Source organism: Camelus bactrianus, chromosome 2 (genome assembly GCF_048773025.1).
Source record: "Camelus bactrianus isolate YW-2024 breed Bactrian camel chromosome 2, ASM4877302v1, whole genome shotgun sequence".
Taxonomy (NCBI): domain Eukaryota; kingdom Metazoa; phylum Chordata; class Mammalia; order Artiodactyla; family Camelidae; genus Camelus; species Camelus bactrianus.
Window position 1 is genome coordinate 84679157 of NC_133540.1, and position 25256 is coordinate 84704412.

The window sequence follows — 25256 nt, forward strand, 5'->3', positions numbered from 1 at the left end:
TCTTTTTTTTCTGAGAAGGAAATATATAGTGTGAAAAAACATCATCATTAAAATGCTTTCTGAATTTCAACATAGGATTTGAGGTATAAGTAAACAAGTATTATACTTTAATGAATCAAAAGTATAAAATATGAATAAACTATTCAATTCAAACAAAGATTTAATATTCAAATTTGAGCTCTCACTCATAGTAATATTCTTAAAGAACATACACTTTTTTTCTCTCTTGAAAAATACAGTTTTCAATTGCAGTAAACTGGTTTTGACATATCCAGAGAGATTCTCTGGTAAATGTTCTTTAGCGAGAGATCCAGGAAACAGGACCAATGAGTTTCATCAAACAAATTCAAAATAGAACCGCAGAGAAATCCTGAAGACTTAAGATGTGCAGAGCATCTCCTCCACAAAAAGCTTCCACACTACATTCGCTACTGTATGATTAATCATGACTTTCAAGATCCCTGTTGGAGAGCAGTGCAACAAACACAGGACGGCTGAAGATCGGAGATATCTGTCAAATACATTTTCTAATACTAAACATTTTACTGTGCTCAGAAATACAGAAAAACATTCAGTGGTGGTTTGGAATTTGTCATTCCTGTATTACGTATATATGTATGTATTTTAAATAATCCCTCTAGCTGATACTCTACATTTAATTTCCTAGAGTCAAGGAAAAAACTAAATATTCCATGTATAATTTCATGAAAAATCCATATAAGCTATGAGAATGATCAATTCTGATACAACAGCCCACTGACCTGTGGGTATATTAAATATACTGAAATTCTGAATAAATAAAAAATGCAAGGCATAAAGTCCACAGAATCATCCTTTTTTTTTCCTTTCCAATTAAACTCTGTGTCTGCAGTTGTGTCAAGCCTAGTCTGAGGCTATTGTCCCCTAATCTCTTGTGCTTCCCAGCACATATTGCCATGTTTCTCAGAGGGTGAGCTCCTGCCCCAAATGCCTAAGCACTGTAGCGAAATCTCCAAGATACCTGGTTGTGGCCACTGGAGAGCAGAAGACAGGCTCAAGAAAGCCCCTGGGTAGCTGTATTTTTCCTTTTCACTATGAGGTAAATTTGCTTAGAAGTCTTTAACAAAGAAAACAGCCCTTGGTTCATCTTGTTCATGTGTGGTTTTTTGTGTGAGTCTCATCCCTTCTACAGTGGGATGACATCTTAAGCCACAAGATTTAATATCTCAGGCCACTCTAATTTTCTCAGTGTCTGCTGAGCTTCTCTAGCAAATCATCACCCTAAGCTTAATTTTGAACAATAAAGTCCAGAGGTATGAATGGCCCCGTGGGCTATCAATCTATTCCCTTTTAGAGAACAAACTTCATAATTGTGTAAGATATTTTACTATTGTCCTGACAGTGGCCAAATATAACTGACTTTGAGACACTTTTTCAATGTATATTCTATACTGCTCTGACAATAAATGACTCACTTTATAGAAAAAAAAAGTTTTTTTTCTGAAAATCAAATTATGATCCTTTTAGTTTAACATTAGATAAATTATGGATATGGATTCAAGAAAATGAACAGAAGAGTATACTATTAAAGTGATGAAATTGTATTAAGCAAAGGGCAAATAAATCTGATTGCAAAACAGCAAGTATGTAATTAAATCTTATAAACTATACTTATTAATTACATTTTATGTAAAATTTGGACATATACATTATGTTATTATAAGTGAGATATTATTGGAATAAATGGATAAAACAAATCATTGGGTAATTAAAGAAAATCACAACAAAAGAGATCTAAGTAGCATGACTAGAGGAAGCAGCGTGGGAAGTGCTGGACGCCTGTAGTCTCAGCAGTATAACTGCAAACAGGGAAAAGGAAAAGAAGTACTGATAGTGAGTTGGAAAAATTAAATGTAGGGTTGTGCAGCCCAAGGAGATATTTAAATATCTCCAAGAAGGTTATCAAGTGTCAAAATTATGATTTATAACTTCAATTTTAAGAACATAGTAAAATGAAAATATTCAAGTCAGAAAAATTCCAAAAACCCAGAAACATGAAACAAATTCATCTAGGTCTGGAAGCAATCAACGTGTAGGTAAATTATAACTTAAAATCCAACTCAATTCAATATGTTGCCTGTCTTCTGATACCTCCTAAAGTTGAAAGCACTGTGACAGACACACATAAAAGAGAAGGAAGGGCTTTCAGAATGATTTGTTAAATCAGTGTACCACAGGGTTGCTTAGATTATGAACCCTAGTCCTTGTGTATTAGAGGAACCTAGAGCGCTTGCTAAAAATGCAAACATCATAGTCTTATCCACCTTACGGAAGTAGACTAGACATGTAGAGAACAAACAATTTTATCAAGCACATCAAAATATAATGTACACTAGAGTTTGGATATCTTCTAGGATTTTATATATCGTGAAGGTAGAAGCAGTTCTTCAGTATAAAAGATGAAAAAAGATGAAAGATAAAATGTTTTCTACAGACCGATTCCCATCATAATTTTAGATGTAACAAAATTTTCCTGGCAGTTGGTGAAAATAGTTATTCTAATTTTGAGATGTACACAGTAGAGATGTGATTGTTATAAGCACAAGAAGAAAAGTTGTGACAAAATTAATTTATATCTTTATTAAAAGTTATAAGAAAACATTTTAGGTTGTTTCTAGTAATAACTACTGATTGTAGCAAATCAATTTTTCATCTATTCCTGCTTCCATACTAAAGGATTCATCATGAAAATATGCTAAAAGATGTTCACCCTCTTTGAAGAAATGAACAAATGAAAGGGCTTTGTCATATGATAAACTTACTGGAACATGAAAAACATGGGCCGGCTGAGGGAAAAGGTTAGAAATCCAAGATGATGATGGATAAAAAGTGTTCTACTGCCATGTCAACAATATGAGTTATGTCTTAAAATATCCCCCCTCCATTGTAAAATGTGAAGATACCAGGTAAATAATGACAAAATAACAGTAAATGAATTTCTGAATCACGGGAAAGTAAAAGAAAAACAAAATTACCAAAGATCAAACAAAAACAAACCAAGCAAACAACCAAAAAAAAAAAAAAAAAAAAACCACAAACAAATGAATCATAAGCTGAAACCAGGATAGCAAACAAAAATGGAAAACGAGGCTAGCCTGGGATAAATTATAATGCCAGAAATGTATACTACTGAGAGCCATTGGCTGCACATGGAGCAACAGTAAACAGAAGCAGGGATCTACCCAAAATAACTGAATTGAAACCCCTGCAGAAATATAACACAACTAAACAGGCTATTCATTCTGTGAAAATGTTAACTGAGAAAAATTGGCATAACACGTCAGGAAACTAAGAGGAAATCTATTTGTCTCTGGGACTCTGGATGCAAAAAATAGCAGTAATAATATAGTCTTCTCTGAGAATTAAAAATTACAAAACTTCACTCTCTCACACAAGTCTAAGATTCAAATTCACTTTACTCATGTGTTCATGGAAAATCCAAGATGAGAAATTTATCTGGTCTCAGATTGAAAGCAACCCTCTGGCAATTTTTGAAAAACATGCCTGAGAATTTCCAGAATTATCGAAAAATATAAATCCATTTATAAGAAACATAAGGATAGCTACACATAAGAAATTAAACCAGATTCATATCTAACCATCATAGCAAAACTGCAGAACACCAAGGACAAAAAAAAAGGTTCTTAAGATAAGCTAGAGAAAAAGTCAAAACACCTACCAAGGTATGACTGATACATCCTAAAATGTGACCTTTGTATAATTTCCTCCCCTTGTGTTTAGGCTGAATCTGTGACTTGCTTCTAGCCAATAGAATATGACAAAGGTGATGGGGTCGTCACTCTCTTGATTTGATTTCATTACACAAGATTCTGTCTCTAGAAAAGCATGCAGCCCAGTTGGCACCTTGACTGTAGGCTTGAAAGACCCTAAACAGACAACCCAGCCCAGTTATGCCTGGACTTCTGACCACAGAAACTGTGAGATAACAAATGTATGTTATTTTAACCACTAATTGGTGTTAACTTGTTAGGTAGCAATAGAAGACTAATGCATATTTTGGTACTGAGGGTAGGGTTTGAACTTGTACAGATGTAGATCCAGGGTCTATGGGACATAGCTAAAGCAATCGTCTAAAGAAAATTTATAGCATTTAATACATATAGCAACAAAATAAAACAAACCAATAAAACATGCAATTCAAAAAGAATAGAACTAGACCAACAAAGTAAAGCAAAATAAAACAATTGCAAGAAATTTACTAAAGGTAAACATCAACTGAGTTAGAAAACAGAGAACAAAAAGTTGATTCTTGAAAAATGCAACGAGAGACAAATTATTAGCTGAGAAAGGGTGACAGAATGTCAAATATGCAAAGTAAGAAATGAAATGGTTCAATATCCAAAACACAACTGAGATTCTATTGCATAACAATATGAACAAGAATTTTAAAAAACTAGATGAAATTTATAGCTTTTAGGAAGATATAATTTATAAAATAAGCTTCAATAGAGGTAGAAGGTTTAAACAGTCCAATTTTCATAGAAGAAATAAAGTTGTCAAAGAGCCTCCTCACACCATGAAAATAACTAGAACAAATGGTATGAGAGGGGAATTCTACAAAACCATAAAGACAAAATAATCTTAATTATTTTATCTATGTCAAGGCATTGATAAAGAAGCACAGCATCCCAATTGTTTGTGAGTTCAACGTTGATACAACAGACACACACACACATACACACGACTCCAGACAAATCTCATTTCTGAATATAAATGTGAAATCTTAAAGAAACAGTAGTAAACAGGATCCAACAGGACATCAAGTGGGTATTTCAATATTAGGAAATCCATTAGTAAAATTCATCCTACTAATAGATGTAAAAAAATTTATATGATCATGTCCATATATGCCAGAGAGGCATTTCACATAGACCAACCTCATTTTTTTTTAAATGGCAGGTTCTGTTTCTGAAACTGCATAGTGGACTTTCGGGAGTTTGCTTTGTTTTTATTGAGGGGGAGAATGTATGTGTAAATATTTTCATATTTTAAGAACAGGGAGAAAATGCACAGATATAAATTATCCTCCAATGCTAATATTTCTTTTAATCCTGTTCTATTTGTGTCATCTTAACAAGTAAATGTAATTATTGATATTGTACAAACAATGCCCCCCATTTCATTTTTCAAAGAAGCAGGATGAAAAAGAAAACCATGCTGGTGTTCTTTTCGGACAGCCAAAACTTTCTGTAGGTTGTTTGAGTCATGACGCCATGACCAAGGTATTGCTACCTATCTGCTAAACTAAACTCTAACTTATAGACAACATTTCTAGGAAAAAATAGCCTCTTCAGGGCTTTTGTGAATTTAACCCCATTAAAGAAAAGAAATAATTTGAGAACACCTAACATGTTTATGTTGGGATATGGACACTTGGTTGTTTCCTGAGAAACTTCAAGTGAGGTTTCTCATTCTTTGCTGTTACAGAAACAGCACAGTCTAGAATTCTGTGATTGAAAATAAAAAATCCATCACTTTTCCAAGGCTTCAGTGTTTCTCAGCAATAAAAACATCAGTGGTCCCATGTTTTATATGTGACCGATGACAGACAAATGCAAACAAATTCAAATATGTATATTATTTAGATTTAACTGTAGTATGAGCAAGTCATTGAATGAAGTGGTTATCTGCCCAATATTGGCTTCTATCTACTCTGTTACAATCATACTAATCAGACAACATCTGATGCAATTACACAGATTGCCTTAGCAACTGCTTTCTACATCCCTCTTATGTAAGTTTGGCTGCTGTCCCTCAGTAATTCTCAGTTGTCTCTCTCAGGCAAGACTCTGTCTGATTCATCCCATTCTCTGACAATATCTCTAGGTGAATCCTAGGACCTCGACCTTGACAGACAAAACATGTTGCATTGCTCAGATCACAGATTGAACCATATATTCACCTTTGCTTCTGAGCAACTGATCAAGTCGGCTCCTGGCTTTAATAGCACCTGTGTTCCTGCGTACACTCATGCAGGCTGTGCACAGGGTAGATCCAGGGAGCTATTCCTTGGACTGCAGTATGAATGGCATCCACCCCACGGCCATGCAAGGTTATTCATCACATCTGATAGGGCATATTTTCTCAAACTATACCAGAGCTCTGGTAATAAAAGTAGCTGTTTATCCCTTGTCTATCCTGTAAATGGAAAAATCTCACCTCTGGAAGGAGAACTCTGCCCTATAGGCATAAATAATGCCTTCACAGCTGTTGTGGGTGCCTTCCTGTTGCACTCTTGAAAACTCTGTATTTCGAGGGAGGATTAATAACAAGATCTCTAATTCAGCTGAACACTTAAATGAAAGGTGTTGGAGCTGTATATGCTGTCCAGGTCACAACCCTTATTTATCACTGTCTCTTAGAGAAGACAGGAGCTGGACAATCTCAGCACAGAGCCTTTGTGGGAAAAGCAAATCTTTTACTGAAAGGTCATGTTTGTTTCATTACAAGGCAGAGGTCCAAAACCTAGTAAAACAGAAAAACTCAGACATTGACCCAGGCTGGGCTCTTTGCTTGATTCAAATTCTAGTTCACTTTTATTCCCCACAGGAAAACTCACCCTCTTTTAGAAATTGAGCAGTCCTCCTCAGCCCTTTTCCTATTTGAATCTCATTTATTAGCAGCTGATCCATTTGCCCAAGCCATCTCATAAACACCTGCCCTCCTAGACTTATACCTAGAGGAGGCATCCATTAGTCAAGGCCTGCTATATATACATCTGTTTCCACCTGCCAGGGCACATGCGAACCATGCATTCAATTGCACCTTTATGCCCACCCGCAGAAGAATGAGCCTGGCTGCCTGAAACTGTCCATTCAAAATACCAGAATGGCTGGTGATCTAGTATTCACCTCTCCCTAAGATTTCTAAAGTAGAATGAGGAAACTTCTGCTCATGTTGCAAACTTACATCTGTCTAGGGAATTTTTTTTTCAAGTAGAATTGACTGATAATACTACATTGGTTTCAGGTGTACAACATAGTGATTCAATATTTTTATAGATTACACACCATTCAAAGTTATCATAAGATATTGACTATATTCCCTATGCTATACATTATATCCCTATTACTTACATTTTACAGCTGGTCGTTTGTACCTCTTAATCCCTTTCACCTGTTTCACCCCTCCCCACGACCCTGTTCCCTCTGGTAACCACTGGTTTGTTCTTTGTATCCGTGTTACACTAAGTGAAATAATTCAGACAGAAAAAGACAAATACTTTATATTTTCACATACGTGTGGAGTCTAAAAAGACAAAACAAGTGAACAAATATAACAAAACAGAAACAGACTCCAGGGAATTGTTTCGATGGGCTTTACTACTGACCAGAGCCACGGCACCACCCTTTTCACTGTGGATGTGCTCACACACACAAAAAGGACAAATCTCTTCTTTTCATGACATCATCCCCCTGGCCTTCATCACGCTCAACATGGCTACCCTTTTAAGACAAAATGTCTGAAGTTCCCCAATCTAAGGTCAGATAATCCTGAACTGTGAGCCTCTGCTCATTTTTCCCCTTTGAGAAGGTTCTATTCAAGGTCTGTATTTTTTTCTCAGTAGGGAGGGTCTAGCTAAGTGATAGAGCACGCACTTAGCATGCAGGAGGTCCTGGGTTCAATTCCCAGTACCTCCATTAAAGTAAATAAAAACCTAATTACTCTCCCTTGAAAGAAAAAAAAAGAACTGTAGTAATTTTCTCTAGTTGCATAAAAAATTTCCACAAACTTAAGCTGATACTCATTTATTAGCTCACTGCTTCTGTAGCTCCAAAGTCTGGTCATACCTTAAGCTGGGTACTCTGCTTAGGGTTTCACAAAGCTGAAATTAAGATACCAGTCAGGCTGCATTCTCATCTGCAGGCTCTAAGAATGGAGTAGCATCCAAGCTCCACCAGGTTGTTGGCAGGACTGATTTCCTTGAGGCTGAAGAAAGCATTGCACTTTGCTTCTTGAAAGCCAGAAACAGAGAAAGAGAGAGTCTCTGCTGCCTGGGGTTTCTGCCTTCAGGAAAGGCCTAGGCTCTGTTTTTTTGGGTTTTTTTCCCCTCATTTTTTTAGCTTTTATAATTTTTATTGAAGAATAGTCAGTTTACAATGTTGTATCAATTTCTGGTGTACAGCAAAATCATTTAATCATACATATACATACATATATTCCTTTCATATTCTTTTTCATTATAGGTTACTACAAGATATTGAATATAGTTCCTTGTGCTGTACAGTGTAAACTTTTGTTTTTCTATTTTATATATAATAGTTAATATCTTCAAATCTCAAACTCCCAATTTATTCCTTCCCAACCCCTTCCCCTCCTCTGGTAACCATAAGTTTGTTTTCTATGCCTGTGAGATTGTTTCTGCTTTGTAAATAGTTCATTGGTCTTTTTCTTTTCCCACATTCCACATATAAGGGATATCATATGGTATTTTTCTTTCTTTTTCTGGCTTACTTCACTTAGAATGACAATCTCCATGTCCATCCATGTTACTACAAATGGCATTATTTTATTTTTTATGGTTGAGTAGTATTCCATTGTATAAATATACCACAACTTCTTTATCAAGTCATCTGTCCATGGACATTTAAGGTTGCTTTCATGTTTTGGCTATTGTAAATAGTTCTACTATGAACATTGAGGTGCATGTATCTTTTTGAATTTGAGTTCCCTCCAGATATATGCCCAGGAGAGGGATTGCTGGATCATATGGTAAGTCTATTTTTAGTTTTTTGAGGAATCTCCATACTGTTTTCCATAATGGCTGCACCAAACTGCATTCCAACCAACAGTATATAGGGTTCCCTTTTCTCCACACTCTCTCCAGAATTAGAGGAGCCAATTAAAAACAGAAAACTCAATGGCTGAGATAAGAGCCAAATTAAAGGCAGTGAAAAGCAGACTAGATAATGCAGAGGAACAAATAAGTGACTTAGAAGATAGGATAACAGAAATCACCCAATCAGAACAGCAGACAGAAAAGCAAGTAAAAACCAATGAAAGCCATATAAGGGACTTACAGGATAATATAAAGCATGTCAATCTACACATAATAGGGGTCCCAGAAGGAGAAGAAAGAGAAAAGGGGATTGAAAAGGGATCTGAAGAAATCATGACCAAAAACTTCTCAAACCTAAAGAAGGAAACAGATATCCAAGTACAGAAGAACAGAGGGTCCCAAACAAGAAGAATCCAAATAGACCTACACCAAGATATATTATAATTAAGATGGCCAAAGTTAAAGGTAAAGAAATTATTCGAAAGGCAGCAAGAGAAAAACAAAGAGTTAGTTACAAGGGAAACCCCTTAAGACTTTCAGCTGATTTCTCTACATAAACACTTCTGGCCAGAAGGGAGTGGCAAGATATATTCAGTCCTGAATGACAAAAACCTGCAACCTAGGATACTTTCTTTATCTGATAAGACTGTTCTTTAGAGTAGAAGGAAAGAATTTCAGAGACAGGCAAAAACTAAAAGATCCCAGCAATACTAAACATATCCTAAAAGAAGTACTGACAGGTCTACTCTAAATAGAAAGGAAGCAGGGAGCTACTAGAAAAGAGAAAATCATAATTGGAAGTGCAATTAATGAGTTGTAAGAGAATAAACATGAAGATGTTCAAAAAAAAGGACATCAAAATCATAAAAGGTGGGAAAAGGCAGCAAGATAATAAAGACTTTCTCTTTTTTCTTTATTCTTTTTAGGCTCTGGTTCTTAAAGGCTCATCTGATTAGGTCTTTTGATTAACTCACAGACAACTGATTAAGGACCTAAATTATATGTGAAATATCTTTTCATCTCTGCTATATTCTATTGGTTAGAAGGAGACCACAGATTGCACCTGCACTCAAGGAGAAGGGATTATAGGAGGGTGTGATTCAGTAGGGGGTCACCCTAGGCTGTATCTGCCACAATATCCTAAGATGAGGGGGCACTTGTCTTCTGCTATTACCCATAGTCCAAAGAAGAAGGCAAATAGACAATGTATACACTGGATCAACACCTACAGGGCTACACCTATCAACTTTATCCCTCTCATCCTTATTTCTCCCTATGGAGTTAGAGCATAGTATTGAAAATTGTACCTCCACAAAGAACACGTAGACTACACTGTGCATTTCCATTTTGGACCATACTGCCCAGATTTGTTGGCTCAGCAAATGTCATAAATAACTGAGAAGCAGAACTCTGAGCAGGCCAGTTACTAAAGTGAAATATTTTCTTGCCTGAATAGCATGCAATGCATTTTACTCTTTCCTTTCAGTATGTTCAGATTATATAAAAATTAAATTTAAATATTCTTTCTGCATAGAATGACTGAACTAATCTTGTCCTTTCCTTTATTTATTTTTTGCTTCTTTTTTCTTTTCTATTAAATTCTCTTCTTTTTTATGCAAGTATTTTGAAGTTCCTTTCAGGGATGCATTTTTCACTTCAAGAAAGTTTTAGGGGCTAAAATTGAAAGGAGAATGATTTAAGATCCCATCACTTATTTGGCTAGTGGTGTAAAAGATTTTTTAAAGACTGAGTTCAAGACAATAGTATACCTTCATAACTACTTGAGAAATATACAGCAAAGAGGTCTTGAAAAGGCTGACCAATGCATGCTTCTCTTGCAGAGGTGTCTTTTGATTTTCTGCTCTTTCCTCCACAACCCCTATGCCCACTTACTAGTCTGAAGAAGACAAGTAGTACAGAAGTGCCCCCCACAGTTCTGCCCCTTATATTACTTTCTCTTCCACTCTGTTCCGTCTTTCTTATACTTGAAGAGTCTGTCTTTTGGCAAGAGTAAATACAGACTAAAAGTTTAATTGTTTAAAATACTGATTGTGAGAATTTTGTCCTGAGAATCATCCATTTTAGGGGCCAATAAAATAGCTCTGAGTTAAAGAAAAAGGATAGGGTGCTTCTTACAAATCCTCAAACCACAAGTTCAAGACCACACACCTCCCACTGCAAGGATAATACTCACAAATACTGACACCACAGGCCCCCTCAGATTAGTGAACCACATCTAGTAATGCTGCTGACATACTCCTTTACCTAGCTATTTAAAAGCTATATTAATCTCCATGATCCTCCCTGAGTTCTGCGATTTCAATACCAAGGACTTCTTTCTATGACTTTCTCCAGGCTTGAGGTAAACACACTGTCCTCAGGTTCCTTGTTTCCACACTCCATCTAGTATCTCACTTCTCTTGGTTCCAAAACAATAGACAAAAACACGAATATATTTTCCGGGCTCTGTCAGGCTCTCTTCAGTGCCAAGACAGTGGCTGGGGGACATGGATGAACACAAGTCTAAGATATGGGCCAGAAAGACTGCTACACACCGTAATGACAACATGGATAACTCAGACTCCCATATTCCTCAGTTTCCACACAAAAATCATGTATTTGAAGGGGTAGAAGATTAGATTGGGATTGTGTGGTATCAGGTGTAGAAAATTACCTTGAAGACACTAGGTAGTGAGCTCATGCTTGGGGCATTAAATGAAGCATTATCAAGCTAGAGACATTGTCCAGAAGCAGTGGAGATAGCCCTAAGAACCACTTCCTGTGTTCCTGTCTCCAGTTACCTCTGCTGCTTTCTCAACTTACTAATCCTTGGCTGGTTCTCTTGGCTACTCTTCTGGCATCCACCCTGCTCAGCTTCTGGCAAGATTCCAGTTCTTAGCTTTGGCTGCCTCTTTGCTTGTGGATTGAATCTGATGCCTGCTCTAGTCTTCCTGGACTAACCTGGCAAGTCCTGTCATTTTGACCCTGTCTAGCCCCACATCGCCATCTTGTCTGAATGCCCTTTTCAAGGGTAGCTTTTAAAAAGTGATAGAACACTTCAGTGCTTCTTCAGAATCTCCAGTTATTTTTTCTTTTTTAAGTAATGTATCTTCTTACTTCTTGCCAGATTTTGGAATATATATCCTAATCTTAAATTTGTAAATTTCTAGGGGGGCGGGTTAGCTCAGTGGTAGAGTGCAATATTTAGCATGCACAAGGTCCTGGGTTCAAACTCTGGTATCTCCATTTAAAAAATAAATAATAAACAAACAAACAAACAAACCAAATTACCTCCTCCTCCAAAAAAATTTTATAAATAAATAAATAAATTTAGCTAAATTTCTCTTCCAATAAAGATGGGGGAAGCATTTTTTTACTGAATAAAATACAATGCATTTTAAAGATTAAATTCAATTTTAAATTTTAATGAGTGAATTCCAGGAAGGTACGAAATATATTCCACCTGACATACAAAAAATGAGAAATTTATTAATTCATGCATCATCTAATTGTTTTAAAGGACGTATGCATCAAAATCTGTATAGGAAATATCTTAAATGAGGGATAGCTGTATTTTAGTTGAACAAGCATTGAAAATGTATCAGAATATTTTTTAGCTTTTGCACAGCAAAGGAAACCATAAGCAAAACAAAACAACAACCTGTAGAATGAGGGTACATATTTGCAAATGATGTGACTGACAAAGGTTTAATTTCCAGAATATATAAACAGATCATACAACTTAATAATTAAAAAAAAAACAACCCAGTCCAAAAATGCGCAGAAGACCTACACAAGCAATTCTCTAATAAAGACATACAAATGGCCAATAGGCATATGAAAACATGCTCAATAGCAGTAATTACCAGAGAAATGTAAATCAAAACTACAATGAGGTATCACCTCACACCAGTCAGAATGGCCATCATTCAAAAGTTCACAAATGTCAAATGCTGGAGAGGCTGTGGAGAAAAGGGAACCCTCCTACACTGTTGGTGGGAATGCAGTTTTGTGCAGCCATTGTGGAAAACAGTATGGAGATTCCTCAAAAGACTAGGAATAGACTTACCATATGACCCAGGAATCCCATTCCTAGACAAATATCCAGAGGGAACTCAAATTCGAAAAGATACATGCATCCCAATGTTCATAGCAACACTGTATACAATAGCCAAGACATAGAAACAACATAAATGTCCATGGATAGATGACTTGATAAAGAAGTTGTGGTATATTTATACAATGGAATACTACTCAGTCATAAAAATAATAAAATAATGCCCTTTGCAGCAACATGGATGGATCTGGAGATCATCATTCTAAGTGAAGTGAGCCACAAAGAGAAAGAAAAATACCATATGATATCACTCATATGTGGAACCTAAAAAAAAACAGAACAAGAAAAGGAAAAAGAAGACCTCATGAACTTATTTACAAAACAAAAACAGACTCACAGACATAGTAGATAAACTTTTGGTTACCAGGGAGAAAGGGGTGGGAAGGGAAAAATTGGGAGTTCAAGATGTACAAATACTAATTAAATATGTAAAATAGATAAAAAACAAATTTCTTCTATACAGCACAGGGAACTATATTCAATACCTTGTAGTAACGTATAATGAAAAAGAATATGAAAACAATTATACCTATGTATATGTATGACTCAAACATTACGCTGTACACCAGAAATTGGCACACTATAACTGACTATACTTCAATTGAAAACAAAGAAAAGAAAAGAAAATGTATCAGAACACTTGAATTTCTGTCCCAGTTCTGCCTACTACAAGGTGAGGTAGCTTTTCTAAGCCTTAGTTTTTATTAATTGTAATAGAAGGATATGAATATTTAAAACTGCACAATATTTTATTTATAATGAATATTGCTGATACTATGAGAATTAAATATAATCTATATTTCTTTGGCTCTTATTCCAGTTACTTGGAAAGATTCCTTCCCCATCTTCTGCAACTCATCAGCTGAAGTCAAATGTGCTCACCAACTATGCAGTCACCTGTCCCATCACACACTCAAAACACACTCTTGCCTCTGCTGGTACTGCTGATCACATGGGTAACATCAATACTGCCAGGTACTGTCACCCTCTATGCTGGGTACTGCCAAGATCTAGTTGATACCAGATCTTCTTGGTACCAGGTCTACCAAATATCAATTTTCATAAAGAAAACCAGTGCCAGACAGAAGCAGTAAAAGCAGCTTTTATTCCAATGGGGGAAAAGAGACCTCAGTATAGAACTGGGCTAAATTCTGAATACTGCATGGACAAGGGGGATTTATAGCCAAGGAGCAGGATGGGGGTCAGTGGATGAAAAATTACTAAGAGGAAACATCAGAGGTAAGGAGGGATTCTGGCTAAATCAACTTGACAAGATCATTGCTGAAGGCAGGCCAGGGTGATCAGATGTAAAGTTGGGATATGAAGAATTTGATCAGACATCTGGGGTGATCAAATATTGAGGGTGAGGATTCTTGTAAAACTGACTTAACCAGATTCTCACTACAATTGGGTATTGCAGGCCCTACAGGGACAGATGCCAAAGTTCAGACCTCGACGGCTTAGAGGAGGCTGACTAAAGTTTAATCAAGGAGAGGGTCCTGCCACTTCTCACATGGAGAGTTGCTCCGTTTAGCTGCTGTTTCATCTGTGTTTCGCTACCTGCCAGGCACTCCTGTAGCTGCTTTTTACTTTTTCATACATTAGTCTCTGCGGCCAGACTCCAAAGCCATCTCCCACAAAGGACCACTGTCTCCCAGGGGACCCTGTGGTGAATGTTCTGGAACTCTTGACGGGCCAAGGTAGGGGGAATCTAATGTTTTTTGGAGAGAACTAAAGCAATGCTGCCTCTTCTTCTGCATGAGTTTTAATAAAAACAACTTTTTTTTCTTGGTTTTACTCATACTTCTCCCCAGATGACCTAGACGTAGGTCCATGGAGGTAGAACCAGTAACTAATACAGGTGACAAAGTGACTCTACCCAGAGTCACTCCGCCTCTCCAACGCTATTGCTCTATTTTGGGGCCCAGCTTGCGAGTGCCTCCATCTTCCCCAGGAGCCTGCCTAGTCACTCGTCTGCGCAGACTGCTGGCAGGCTGCCCCCGGTTCATAGCACATGCCTAGGCGCATCTAAAGCCAAGCTTATGCTCAAATCAGATCCCCTTAGTATACACACAAAACATTTTTACGATAATAAAGATTAAGAAGGAGGGTATAGCTCAGTGGTAGAGTGTCTGCCTAGCATGCACAAGGTCCTGGGTTCAATCCCCAGTACTTCCATTAAAAAAATAACTAAAAACAAATAAAACTAATAACCTCCCTCCCCCCAAAAAATAATAATAAAGATTAAAAGAGAGGTCACACACCATTTAAGAGAAGAAAAGGTGTTGTACTTTGATTTCTCTTTCTAGTAGTTTCTAATGACTTTAGAACTTCTAGGTGAGAATATCATTATAATTAAGCAATACTTTCAGCTCTAAGCTTTCTGGCTGCCAAGATGAACATAATGCAGTCCATGTGCCCCCCGATCTCACCTTGTAATGCAAAATAAGGTTACATTTCTGGTAATTTCCAAATCGATTTTAGGAGGTGCACTTTTGTATTGAGTTCCTCTTCCCAAACGATTTCTGGAAATCTCTGAGGAACACTTAGGCATTCTACAAATCCATCCTGGTGGTCTCTTTTCAGTTCTGCCAGCTGTCTGGGCTCCCAACCTCTGTTTCAGAGCTCTTGAAGGTCACATCACATTATTTCATAACTTGATTCTTGGGGATGCCTTCTCAGGGACACGGATCCCTTGGTTAAATTTTTCAAATGTGTCTAGTAATACAGTGCTCTGCAAAATTTCATTGACTGCTAAAGGGACAACAGAAGTACAATTTTCAGTGTCTCACATGACTAATTCCTGACTTTTATAGGAATTAAATACACATCAAGATCTTAAGCAGCTTTTACATGGCAGTTACCAGATTAACCACCACCAGCTTTAGCCTCCATGCTGGTTGTTTTTTGGACATTTTCATGTCTCCATGTCTGATCTTGCAACTCTTAATCTTACAGAACGGAGGGTCCTCTCCCCTTTGTGCTAAAATTTCCTCATCTCCCACCCAGGTAAAATCATAGATTGGGATATCCTTTTCCTCAAAAAAAGCTACGACCCTTCTCAACTCATGGAGTGTGATCAAAACCTAGACAGGACAAGAAGAATATTTCAGACTGTTTCCTGAATGTTACATTATTCAGTCTTAAACAGCATCATATGAGGCATGCCCACAGTTTGATCAAAATCTATGCTTATGTAATTATTACTCTGATTTCTCAAAGGCATAATGCAGAAAAATATAAACTTTTGCTAGTGAACAAACACAAAACACCCAATCTGCAGCATCTACGTTCAGGTTTAAGATGACCTCACAATACCACTCCCTGGGTTGGTACTTATTTTATAGTGGGGTAACTAGAGTCTTACTGGTGATTTTTTAAAAAATAAAATATATCTGTTTTAAAAATTTGCTTCTATACTGCCCCAAACCCCAAACCTCCAGAAATTCACAAAAAGAAGTTGTTTCTTTTAAAATATTAAAACTCTGGTTTTATCGAGTACTCCAGTGAGTTACTAGGACTACCTCTACTACTAGTTATTTATAGAAGTAGTCATCTGTAAAACCCATGAGCTCACCTCATGTCCCATGCACTGTGCTTGGTGCTGATGCTGTGGCATGAACAGGACAGAACAGCTCCCGGCACCTGGGGAATCTGTAGCTTAGCAATTAATAAGTATCAGCCACTATTTTAATTACATTATCTCACTTAATAGCTTATTCTCTCAACAGCTTATGGAGAGTTAGGGCTTTACTTTCATTCTATAAATGAAGAAACTGAGGCTTAGAGAGTTTAAATAATCTATTCAATTCATGCAACAAAAACATATGGTAGAACTAGTAACTGAAGCAAAATCCTGTATTAACCACAAAACTATGTTCATTGAGAACTGATAGAAAGAAAATGTTACCCTGGGACCTACAGATCTTCTGAGAACAATTATTTAGTTGCAGATAGCAAATGATTCTGCTTTGGTCAAATTTAGATCAACTAACTTGATGGTATCAAAGGTAAATTTAATATTCAGTTCTATCGAATAATCTCATGACAGGTGACTGTCAAAGACCCAAAACATCATACTTATGGACCAAGAGGGACAACTTGTGTGTGGGACATGTTACGGTATGTGTCAGGTTTAGGAAAACCTGACAACTTTTTTTTGTTATTATTATTCATTAGCTATCTCCGCACAGATGTGCCTCCTAGCACTGTTACTCAGTTTTTTACATTTCATACACCTTGCTTCGTTTCTAAAATTAAATTTATATATATATATTTACATGTATTATATATACATATATGTCCAACTATTTAGTGTTTAATAACAAGATTTCTAAAATTAAAATTTGAATTGTCTTCTTAGGCAAGGTTGCCTTAGGACTTAGCAAATAAAAAATAAAAATAGAGAACACTTAGTTAACTTCGAATTTCAGATAAACAACAAATACTTTTTTTAGTATGTCCTATGCAATATTTGGGAAATGTTTATACTAAAAGAAAAATTCATTGCTTCTCTGAAATATAAATGTAACTAGGTGCCCTGTATTTTATCTGGCAGCCTTATTCTACAGACACAGGCTTAAATCTCTAAACTGTTACTTTAACTTTGTCTACTGGTTATTTCAGGGTGCCTCATGAAAAATGAACACTTGTTCGAATCTATTTGGAAATTCTGGTGTGGACCACTTAATCTGCGAAATGGCTTAGTAGCTCCCTGATAGTTACTTGCTACTACAGAGATTTACAGCGTATGTGGACCTTGATCTGAACTACAGTCAACTCAAAAAACTGTCTATGATACTCTGTTATTTTCTGCTGTGCAGAAGCCAAGCTAATTATGGATTTCTCTGGAGGAAAACACATCCATTGATTTTAAGTTGTTTTGAGGAATGTTAATTTAATGTAAGTTTCCTTCTGCCATGACTGCGACTTTCATATATTGTACACAACAGTTGGGTAGAACACAAAATGCCTTTTGTTGAGATGTCTGGAGTTTTGCCGTTTTGTTTGTTTAGCTTTAAGGAGGCAATCTGGGGAGATGGATTGGTGAAAGGCAGAGGAAGTTATTAGAGACTCGAGGCGAAGTTCTTTCACCTGAGGTCACTGAACTTCTGAGGGGCAGGTTACGTTTTGGTTTGGGAGTTTTATTTGCCTCTAGTAGCCATCTCAGCAGTCCACCACAGACGAGACAGAAACATGAACACTCTTCTGTCACTCCGCTGATGTTGGCTCTCAGGACCTCCTGAAACCAGCTCCACAGGAAAGCCTAATATTTGAACTTTTCACTCTTGGTTCATTTTATTAGACAGCAGTGAGAGTTAGCCTCGTATTAAACGCTGAAGAGAAAATGTAAAACACACTAATTAATTAGCCTTTGTATGTCTCCTTTCTTTGGATAGATTACTAAAGAAGTTATTTTCTCTTAATTCACTTGTCTGATACTGAAACATGCTTGAAAATATAGGCGATAAGGAGAAGAAAAATAAAAAAAGATGAGTTACAGGCAGACCACCCAAGAAAAATGTTTTTATATGCTATTAAATACTTTCCAGTCTTTTAAATTCATTTTTACTTCTGACCTGAACAGACTAGGACTGAATTTCTCAAATATTAAAAAAAAGAGGAAAATAACATAGTCTGTGACCAGATTCTTTATAGAACTTGTAGAGGAATCTATAATGTGTTATATAACATTTTAGTTATATCCTAAAAAGTTCCTGCATAAATAAGTATCCTTAAAAATAAAAATGTATCTTAAGATGGAAAACTGTAATTGAATCCTCATTCTTTTCTTTGTTGATGCTATATAGTCAAAGTGTTATCCAAATGCCAGAGAACCTCAACACAGAGCAGCCCTAGCTGGGAACTTTTCAACCCAAAAATCAAAAGGGAGAAATTTTGCTAGAAGAGTCAGAAATGACTTTATTGAAATACTATGTTTACTTTTTGTATCTTTTATCTCAATATTATAGAATTATACATGTATATACACACATAAATAATAATTTCTAGGAGTTTATTCTTATGAAACAAATATTTTGCTTATTATATTAATACAGCAAAGCCAAAAGTTCTACATGGCCTATGTTTAAAAATAACCCCCAAACTAAGATCATTGACTATAAGGTTCCAAACTGACCAATGTCAAAATAAGCTGATCTCTGATTTCTTCTATAGAGACAATCTAAACACATCCTCTCTCCAGACAGAGAAAATGCTGTGTTGTTATAACGGATGATGATTCATTTAGAATCGAGCAGTCAAAAAAAATACCTGACATTTCAACCACATACTACTATTTTCAAATGAAGGACAAAGTTATCAAAATAAGTATTTGGGAGGCAATCTGGCTTTATGGTGTGTGTGTTCTAATCCTGAGGAGGGTACTGGCTCGCTGCAAGACTGCCAGCAAATCACAGCGCTACTTCGAGTTGGCTTGCCTATAATACAGAGACTCAAGCCACCTCCTATCCCAGGAATACTGGGATCGCCTAAAGGAACGCATACTAGGTGGTTTTAAAATCTCAGAAGCCATATAAAGGACCAAAAGGAGAAAATTACTATGATGTGAACATTTAAAAAATAAGAGTGTTTCCCTTACAGGTTGCTACTTGTGATGTATAGTCACTGGAGTGGATGGGCTTTAGGAGGCCCTCGGCCTCTGTGACCCCACACAACTACGCAGGTTACAAAGCTGCAAAGCAGCCCCACCAGGTGTGTCCCAGAAGAAGTGCAGCTGATCCCTCAAAAAGAGCACTCAGCTTTGCTCTTCTCTACCCACTTCACCACAAACTCACTTATTCAGGAAACATTTACTGATCACCTACCTACACGTGATACTCTTTGCTCTATGCCAGGGTTTCAGCACCACTGACATTCTGGGCTGGATAATTTTGTAGGGCGGGGGGCAGTCCTGTGCATTGCAGGATGTCAAACAGCATCCCTGGCTTCTACCCTCTTGACACCAGTAGCACGCATCCCTGTCCCAGTTGTGATGAGCAAAAATGTTTCCAGATGTTGCCAAATGTCCCTTTGGGGGCAAAATCACTTCCAGTTAGGAACCACTGTTTTATGCCAAGACAGAGATTCTCAAACTTTAGTGAACACAAGTTTAGTGAACACATCACTTAAGATGCTGGTTTAAAATTAAAGTTCTACCTCCCTAAGATTATTTTCGGCAATGCTGAGTTGGGTACCCGTAATCAAGACTTTCCATGGACTCACCTAATGATTGCGGTGCAAGAGGTATATGGAGAAAACCTTGACAGACACTACCCGGGAAAGAAAAAGACTTTAAGGAAGTGTGGTTTCTACTCTGAAGGAGTTTACCTTACAGTAAGGACCCCAGACCCACGGCTTGTGAGCTTTACACTGTAACATAAGGCAAAAAGTAGGTTCTATGTGAAAAATATAAATACCTACTACAGAGGTTAAGAGAACAAAAGAGCAGTTTTCTCAGAATGGGGAAAGTTAGAAAATTCTTCAAGTATATACCAGTTTGTGAGTTTTGAAAGATGAATGGATTTTCCCAGACGGTTTTGAGAGTAAAAGGGATTCTAAACAGACAGAATGGCTTAAGCCAAAGCAGGGAGGCTGGAAAATCTGTAACTAGAATCTAAGATCTATGCCCTTAAAATATATCTTGAGACAAATATGAACGATATCTAGTACTGTGCCTGGCACACGGCAAGCAGTGACTAAGTGGTGGCTCCTTCATGATTATAATTATTCCAATCACCTCTTCCCTAAAGGTGCTACAAAAACTCCCTTCCCAGAGAAGTTATCTAGGATATCTGTTTTGATTAGGAATCTGGCCATTCTTCTCTGTCTCATTTTGGTGGAAGAAACAAAGTTTTTGTTTTTTGTTTTTCGTTTGTTTTTTTTTAATGGTTCAGTTTTATGAAATTTAGCAGAGGACTGGAATCAAGACGATGTAATGAAAGGACAGAATAGGAAGTAAATCAATTCTTAAAATCTGAGAATGGCCTGGACTTACCTCCTTCTCTGTCTTACTAATTTATCTTAGGGAAGGTAGTTTCACTAAAGTATTTAATAAGCAATCTCATCCTTTGTGAGGTGATGGCCCAGATGAGATAAATTGTAGATTTTATCCTCAGCCCCAGTTCTGTTTTTCCAGGATGAGAACTCACTGCCAACTGCAGGGTCTCTGATGAGCCTCGGGTCTAGAACTGATCTTGGCTCAAGCCACAGCTCCCCTGGCCATTGGGACTCAATGACTCCTGTCTATACTGAACTAGGTGACTAAGCACCTTTACTTTTCCCTTGAAATGTCTAGAATGAGTTTGGAGAGATAAAGGAAAATTTTGTCAAGCAAACTTGCTGCACTTATTTCTGTCCACCACATGCCACCCCCTGCTCCCCGCCCTGCCATGGTAATTCTAAGACCTTAGAGTCAGCCCTGTATTCACTCATAACCCATTTCTCTTTTACAAATTATTGGTTCAAAACCATGCTGACCTCCTTGAAGGCTAATAACCTCCATGCCTAGTATGGTGCCTGTTGTATAAGGGTGTGGGATAAAAGCTATTTTTGAGTGGATTATTTAATAAACGGATTATTCACCAGTCTTTGCCACCACTGGTTCCAGAGCATTCGACTTCCAAGGTGCTGTTTTAAATTAGGCTATTCATGTGGCCTTGCTGGTAGAGGTAATCTTCATCTGAAACGACTCAGAGTTGCGTAGAGTCTTTTAACCAGAGTAGAACAGTTTTTCCTTTTTCCGCTCACTCCCCCACTTTGGACGCCCACTAGTGCCCTGCTTCCTGTCTGAGAGCCTTCAGCCCGGAGCCCATCCACAGAGATGACTGATGTCCTAGGAGCTTTTGGTCACCACCCCTAACCACTTTCCGAATGTCTCTGTTATGGAAGGACTGTGTAGACAGTCCCAAGGGAAGGGTGGAGCTCCCACTAAGATTCTTTAATAACATTCATATAAAACATAACACATTAAACTTTGATATTATGTAATCATAACTCTTATCAGAAGGCTGTTTGTTCCCAAACTGACAATATTTACTGCCTGAAACCCTCCTGCTGGAAGAATATCCATTTTCCTCTTATTTCACTGAAAATTTATACCAGCTGGACAGTCTTGATTCCTATAAAATTCTACAGTATGGCTTTAGAGAAATAATTCTAAATTCACAAGTTTTTTTCCTAAACTTTATTATCTTTACAATTTATTTCAGGTGTTAGACTTCAAGCTAAACAAAAATTCCAATGAAAGCCAAATTATGGCTCAAGTTAGAGGAACAATAGTCAATTCTTGTTGTTGAAAATAATAGTTATTGGTTATAAATAATAATGCAATATATGTTCAGGCTAGAAAATATAAATCATAATGCTTAACTGACTTGCTTGTATTAATGTTTCTTACCATTATTCTATGTCTTTTTTCCATCCCAATCACAGAATATATTTGTTTCCTGTAAAGTCATTTCCAATTTTTCTTTATATGAGTATAACTGTTTTTTTCATTCTGGTACCAATCATCTCACATTTTAGCTGGGTAAAATATTAATCATATTTTACCATAAAATGTGTATTTGCATTAATAAACAAAAGATGGAGAGTTGATGCCTCTCTAGACTACAGCAGTGTTTTCGTGTGTTTGGGCTGCTATAACAAAATCCAAAAGACTGGGTGACTTATAAGCAACAGAAATTTATTTCCCACAGTTCTGGGCCTTGTTCATTCCCAACAGCTCCGCCTCCTGATACTATCACTTTTGGGGGTTAGAATTTCAACGTCGGAATTTTGAGGGAACACAAACATTCAGACCATAGCAAGGAGTAATTAAGAATATGGTTTTCAAAGTTGAACGGCATGAGCTTAAACGTCATTTACCAGCTGTGTGACTTTGCACAGGTTTCTTAACCCCAGTAAGTCTCAGTATCCTTCTCTATACAATAAGAATAATATTAGTACCTACTTCACAAGGTTGCTGAAGAAATTAAATAAAATTACATATCAAATGTTCATAAGAGCAGGCCTGGGACAAAATAAACAGTAACTTTATTGTTAACTATTACTATTTATCTTACTTTTTAAAATCATTTCTTTGGTGTGGGGTAAGTTAGCCAAACTTTTTTTTTTTTTTTTTACCATTTATTTGTATTGTCTGTGAGAAAATAATCCAATGCTCTTCTATTCAATTCTTTTTTAAAGCATTTATTTTGAAGTCACTCTATAAAGCTGCTGAACACTGGAGGTAACAAAAGTGGAACCACAAATGATCCTTGACTTAATAGCACATAAAATTGCTTTAGGGGACAAGACTCAGGTGTAATATGGTTTAATAACCAAGTAAGACAGTCCATAATTTAGTGCTAGAGTTAGAAGTTCAGACATAAATTTGGAAAGGCATTCTGAAAACTTAGAAACCAATAAGAACTGGAGTAACCGTGGAAAAGTTGAGATTTAAGCTGACAAAGAGGAACGTTAGAGGAAAGAGCGTATTAACCAAAAGATAAGATGGGAGGGAAAACAGCCCAGAAAAATGTGAAAATCGCGGCGCAGTGCAGGGGTGTGTTGGGAGACACTGGGACAGAAGAGTATCAGCCACTTGCTGCGCTTTCACCAGCAGTACGCTGAACGCCCAGCTGTACAGCAGGCAACGAGGAAGCGTCAGGTGGTATGAACAGACGAGTAATAGAGCAAGAGTAGTATTTTTAAAATGCTAGTTTGGAGTGATTGCATGTGGGATAGAGTTAAAAACAGTGAGCAGGTTGGAGAGGAGAAAGAAGAGACTGGAGGCAGGAAAATCAGTTAGGAAACTATGACACTAACCCAGGAAGAAGGTGATGAATTCCTGGAGTAAACTGGCAACAGGAAAGAGCAGACAGTTGTAGTTTTATCAAAGATGAATTGATAGGGCTGTGAAAATTCAGTGGATACATGGGGTGAAGTAAAAGAATGAGAAACTGGCTCCAATTCTAACCGTAAAATCCAAGGACACATGTGTCCTCCTGCAGTCATCTCAATCCTTTCCATCTACCTTGTACAAAACTTACACAATCACACTTGATCTATGCTGGTTTTTAGATTCCCAAGGATCCAGATCCTAAAACTTAAATGTAGCAACACTGGCAACATAAATTTTAAAAGGCAAAGCTTAAAATCTGCATAATCAGAATATTTTACAGATAATAGTCTATCTACTTCAGATTTTTCACCACATGCCTCTGTTTATTCATGGTGCCATTAAAAATGTTCAGTGTTCATTCCTGAAACCAACCCTGGACTTCTGGATCCAACAGTAGAGTCAATTATATGATTGCTTAAACATCAAAGCTTTTCCTCACTAATGTCCTTACCAGGGGACATAAATGGGCAGGTCTTTTCCCTCTGGTTGAGGCAAACGCCTATGTAGTTCAAACCAGCATACTGTACATTCCTGTGTGATTTTATGTGTTTGATTGTTGGCAGATGGAATATCTGCTTTTCCCATTGCTATCAATTGAATGTGTGCAGCGCACACCCGGCTCAAAGCAGACCTGTTTTGTCGGGCAGAAGTCAGGGCTCACTGCCCTGGGACAGCCCATTTCTTGGAAATGCTCATAGGATCTTCAGTTTCCCTTTCTGAGGTGTACAAGGAAAATATTACCCTGGGGAAATATCAAAGGATTTCCTGACGTCAGCCAAAAAACCAGGTGCACATATATTTGATTTGATAAAAATGGGGGATACAAGTTCAGTGGCCACAGTCCAAGCGTATCATTCCCCCTGTTCAGTAATTTCAATGGTCCACTCAGAAAGCATCCACCCTCAGTGATCACTGTCTTCATAATAATTTGAATGCCTTAGTCTGGAATTCAGTTTCCTTCATAATCTGGCCCCAGCTGACCTTTCTGATCATATTGTGCACTACACCCACTCAGGATCCTGCCAAACTAAGCCACTTGCTGTTCCGTGGTTCTCAGCACAAGCTCTGGCCTTGCTTATGTGCTTTCTTCAACTTAAAATTTTCTTCCCCCACCATCCAAATGTCCAAATCCTTGGCATCCTAAAAGTCTCATTCATTCACCAATCAGTGAAAACTTTTCCCCTCCCCCCAGGCAGAAATCAGCTTTTACTCCTTTACCCTCCTATTGCAAGTCACTTGTATTTGTCTGTTGGTACTTCCAGTTTCTACCTTGGATCATGCTCAATTATTATGTGGACTATAAACTTCTTGGATAGTTTATGACTGATTCATCTTTGAGTCTCTTTGGGTCTTGCTTCTATGACATGATGGAAAGAATAGTCTGAAGTGATAATATTTAGATTCAAGTTTGCCTC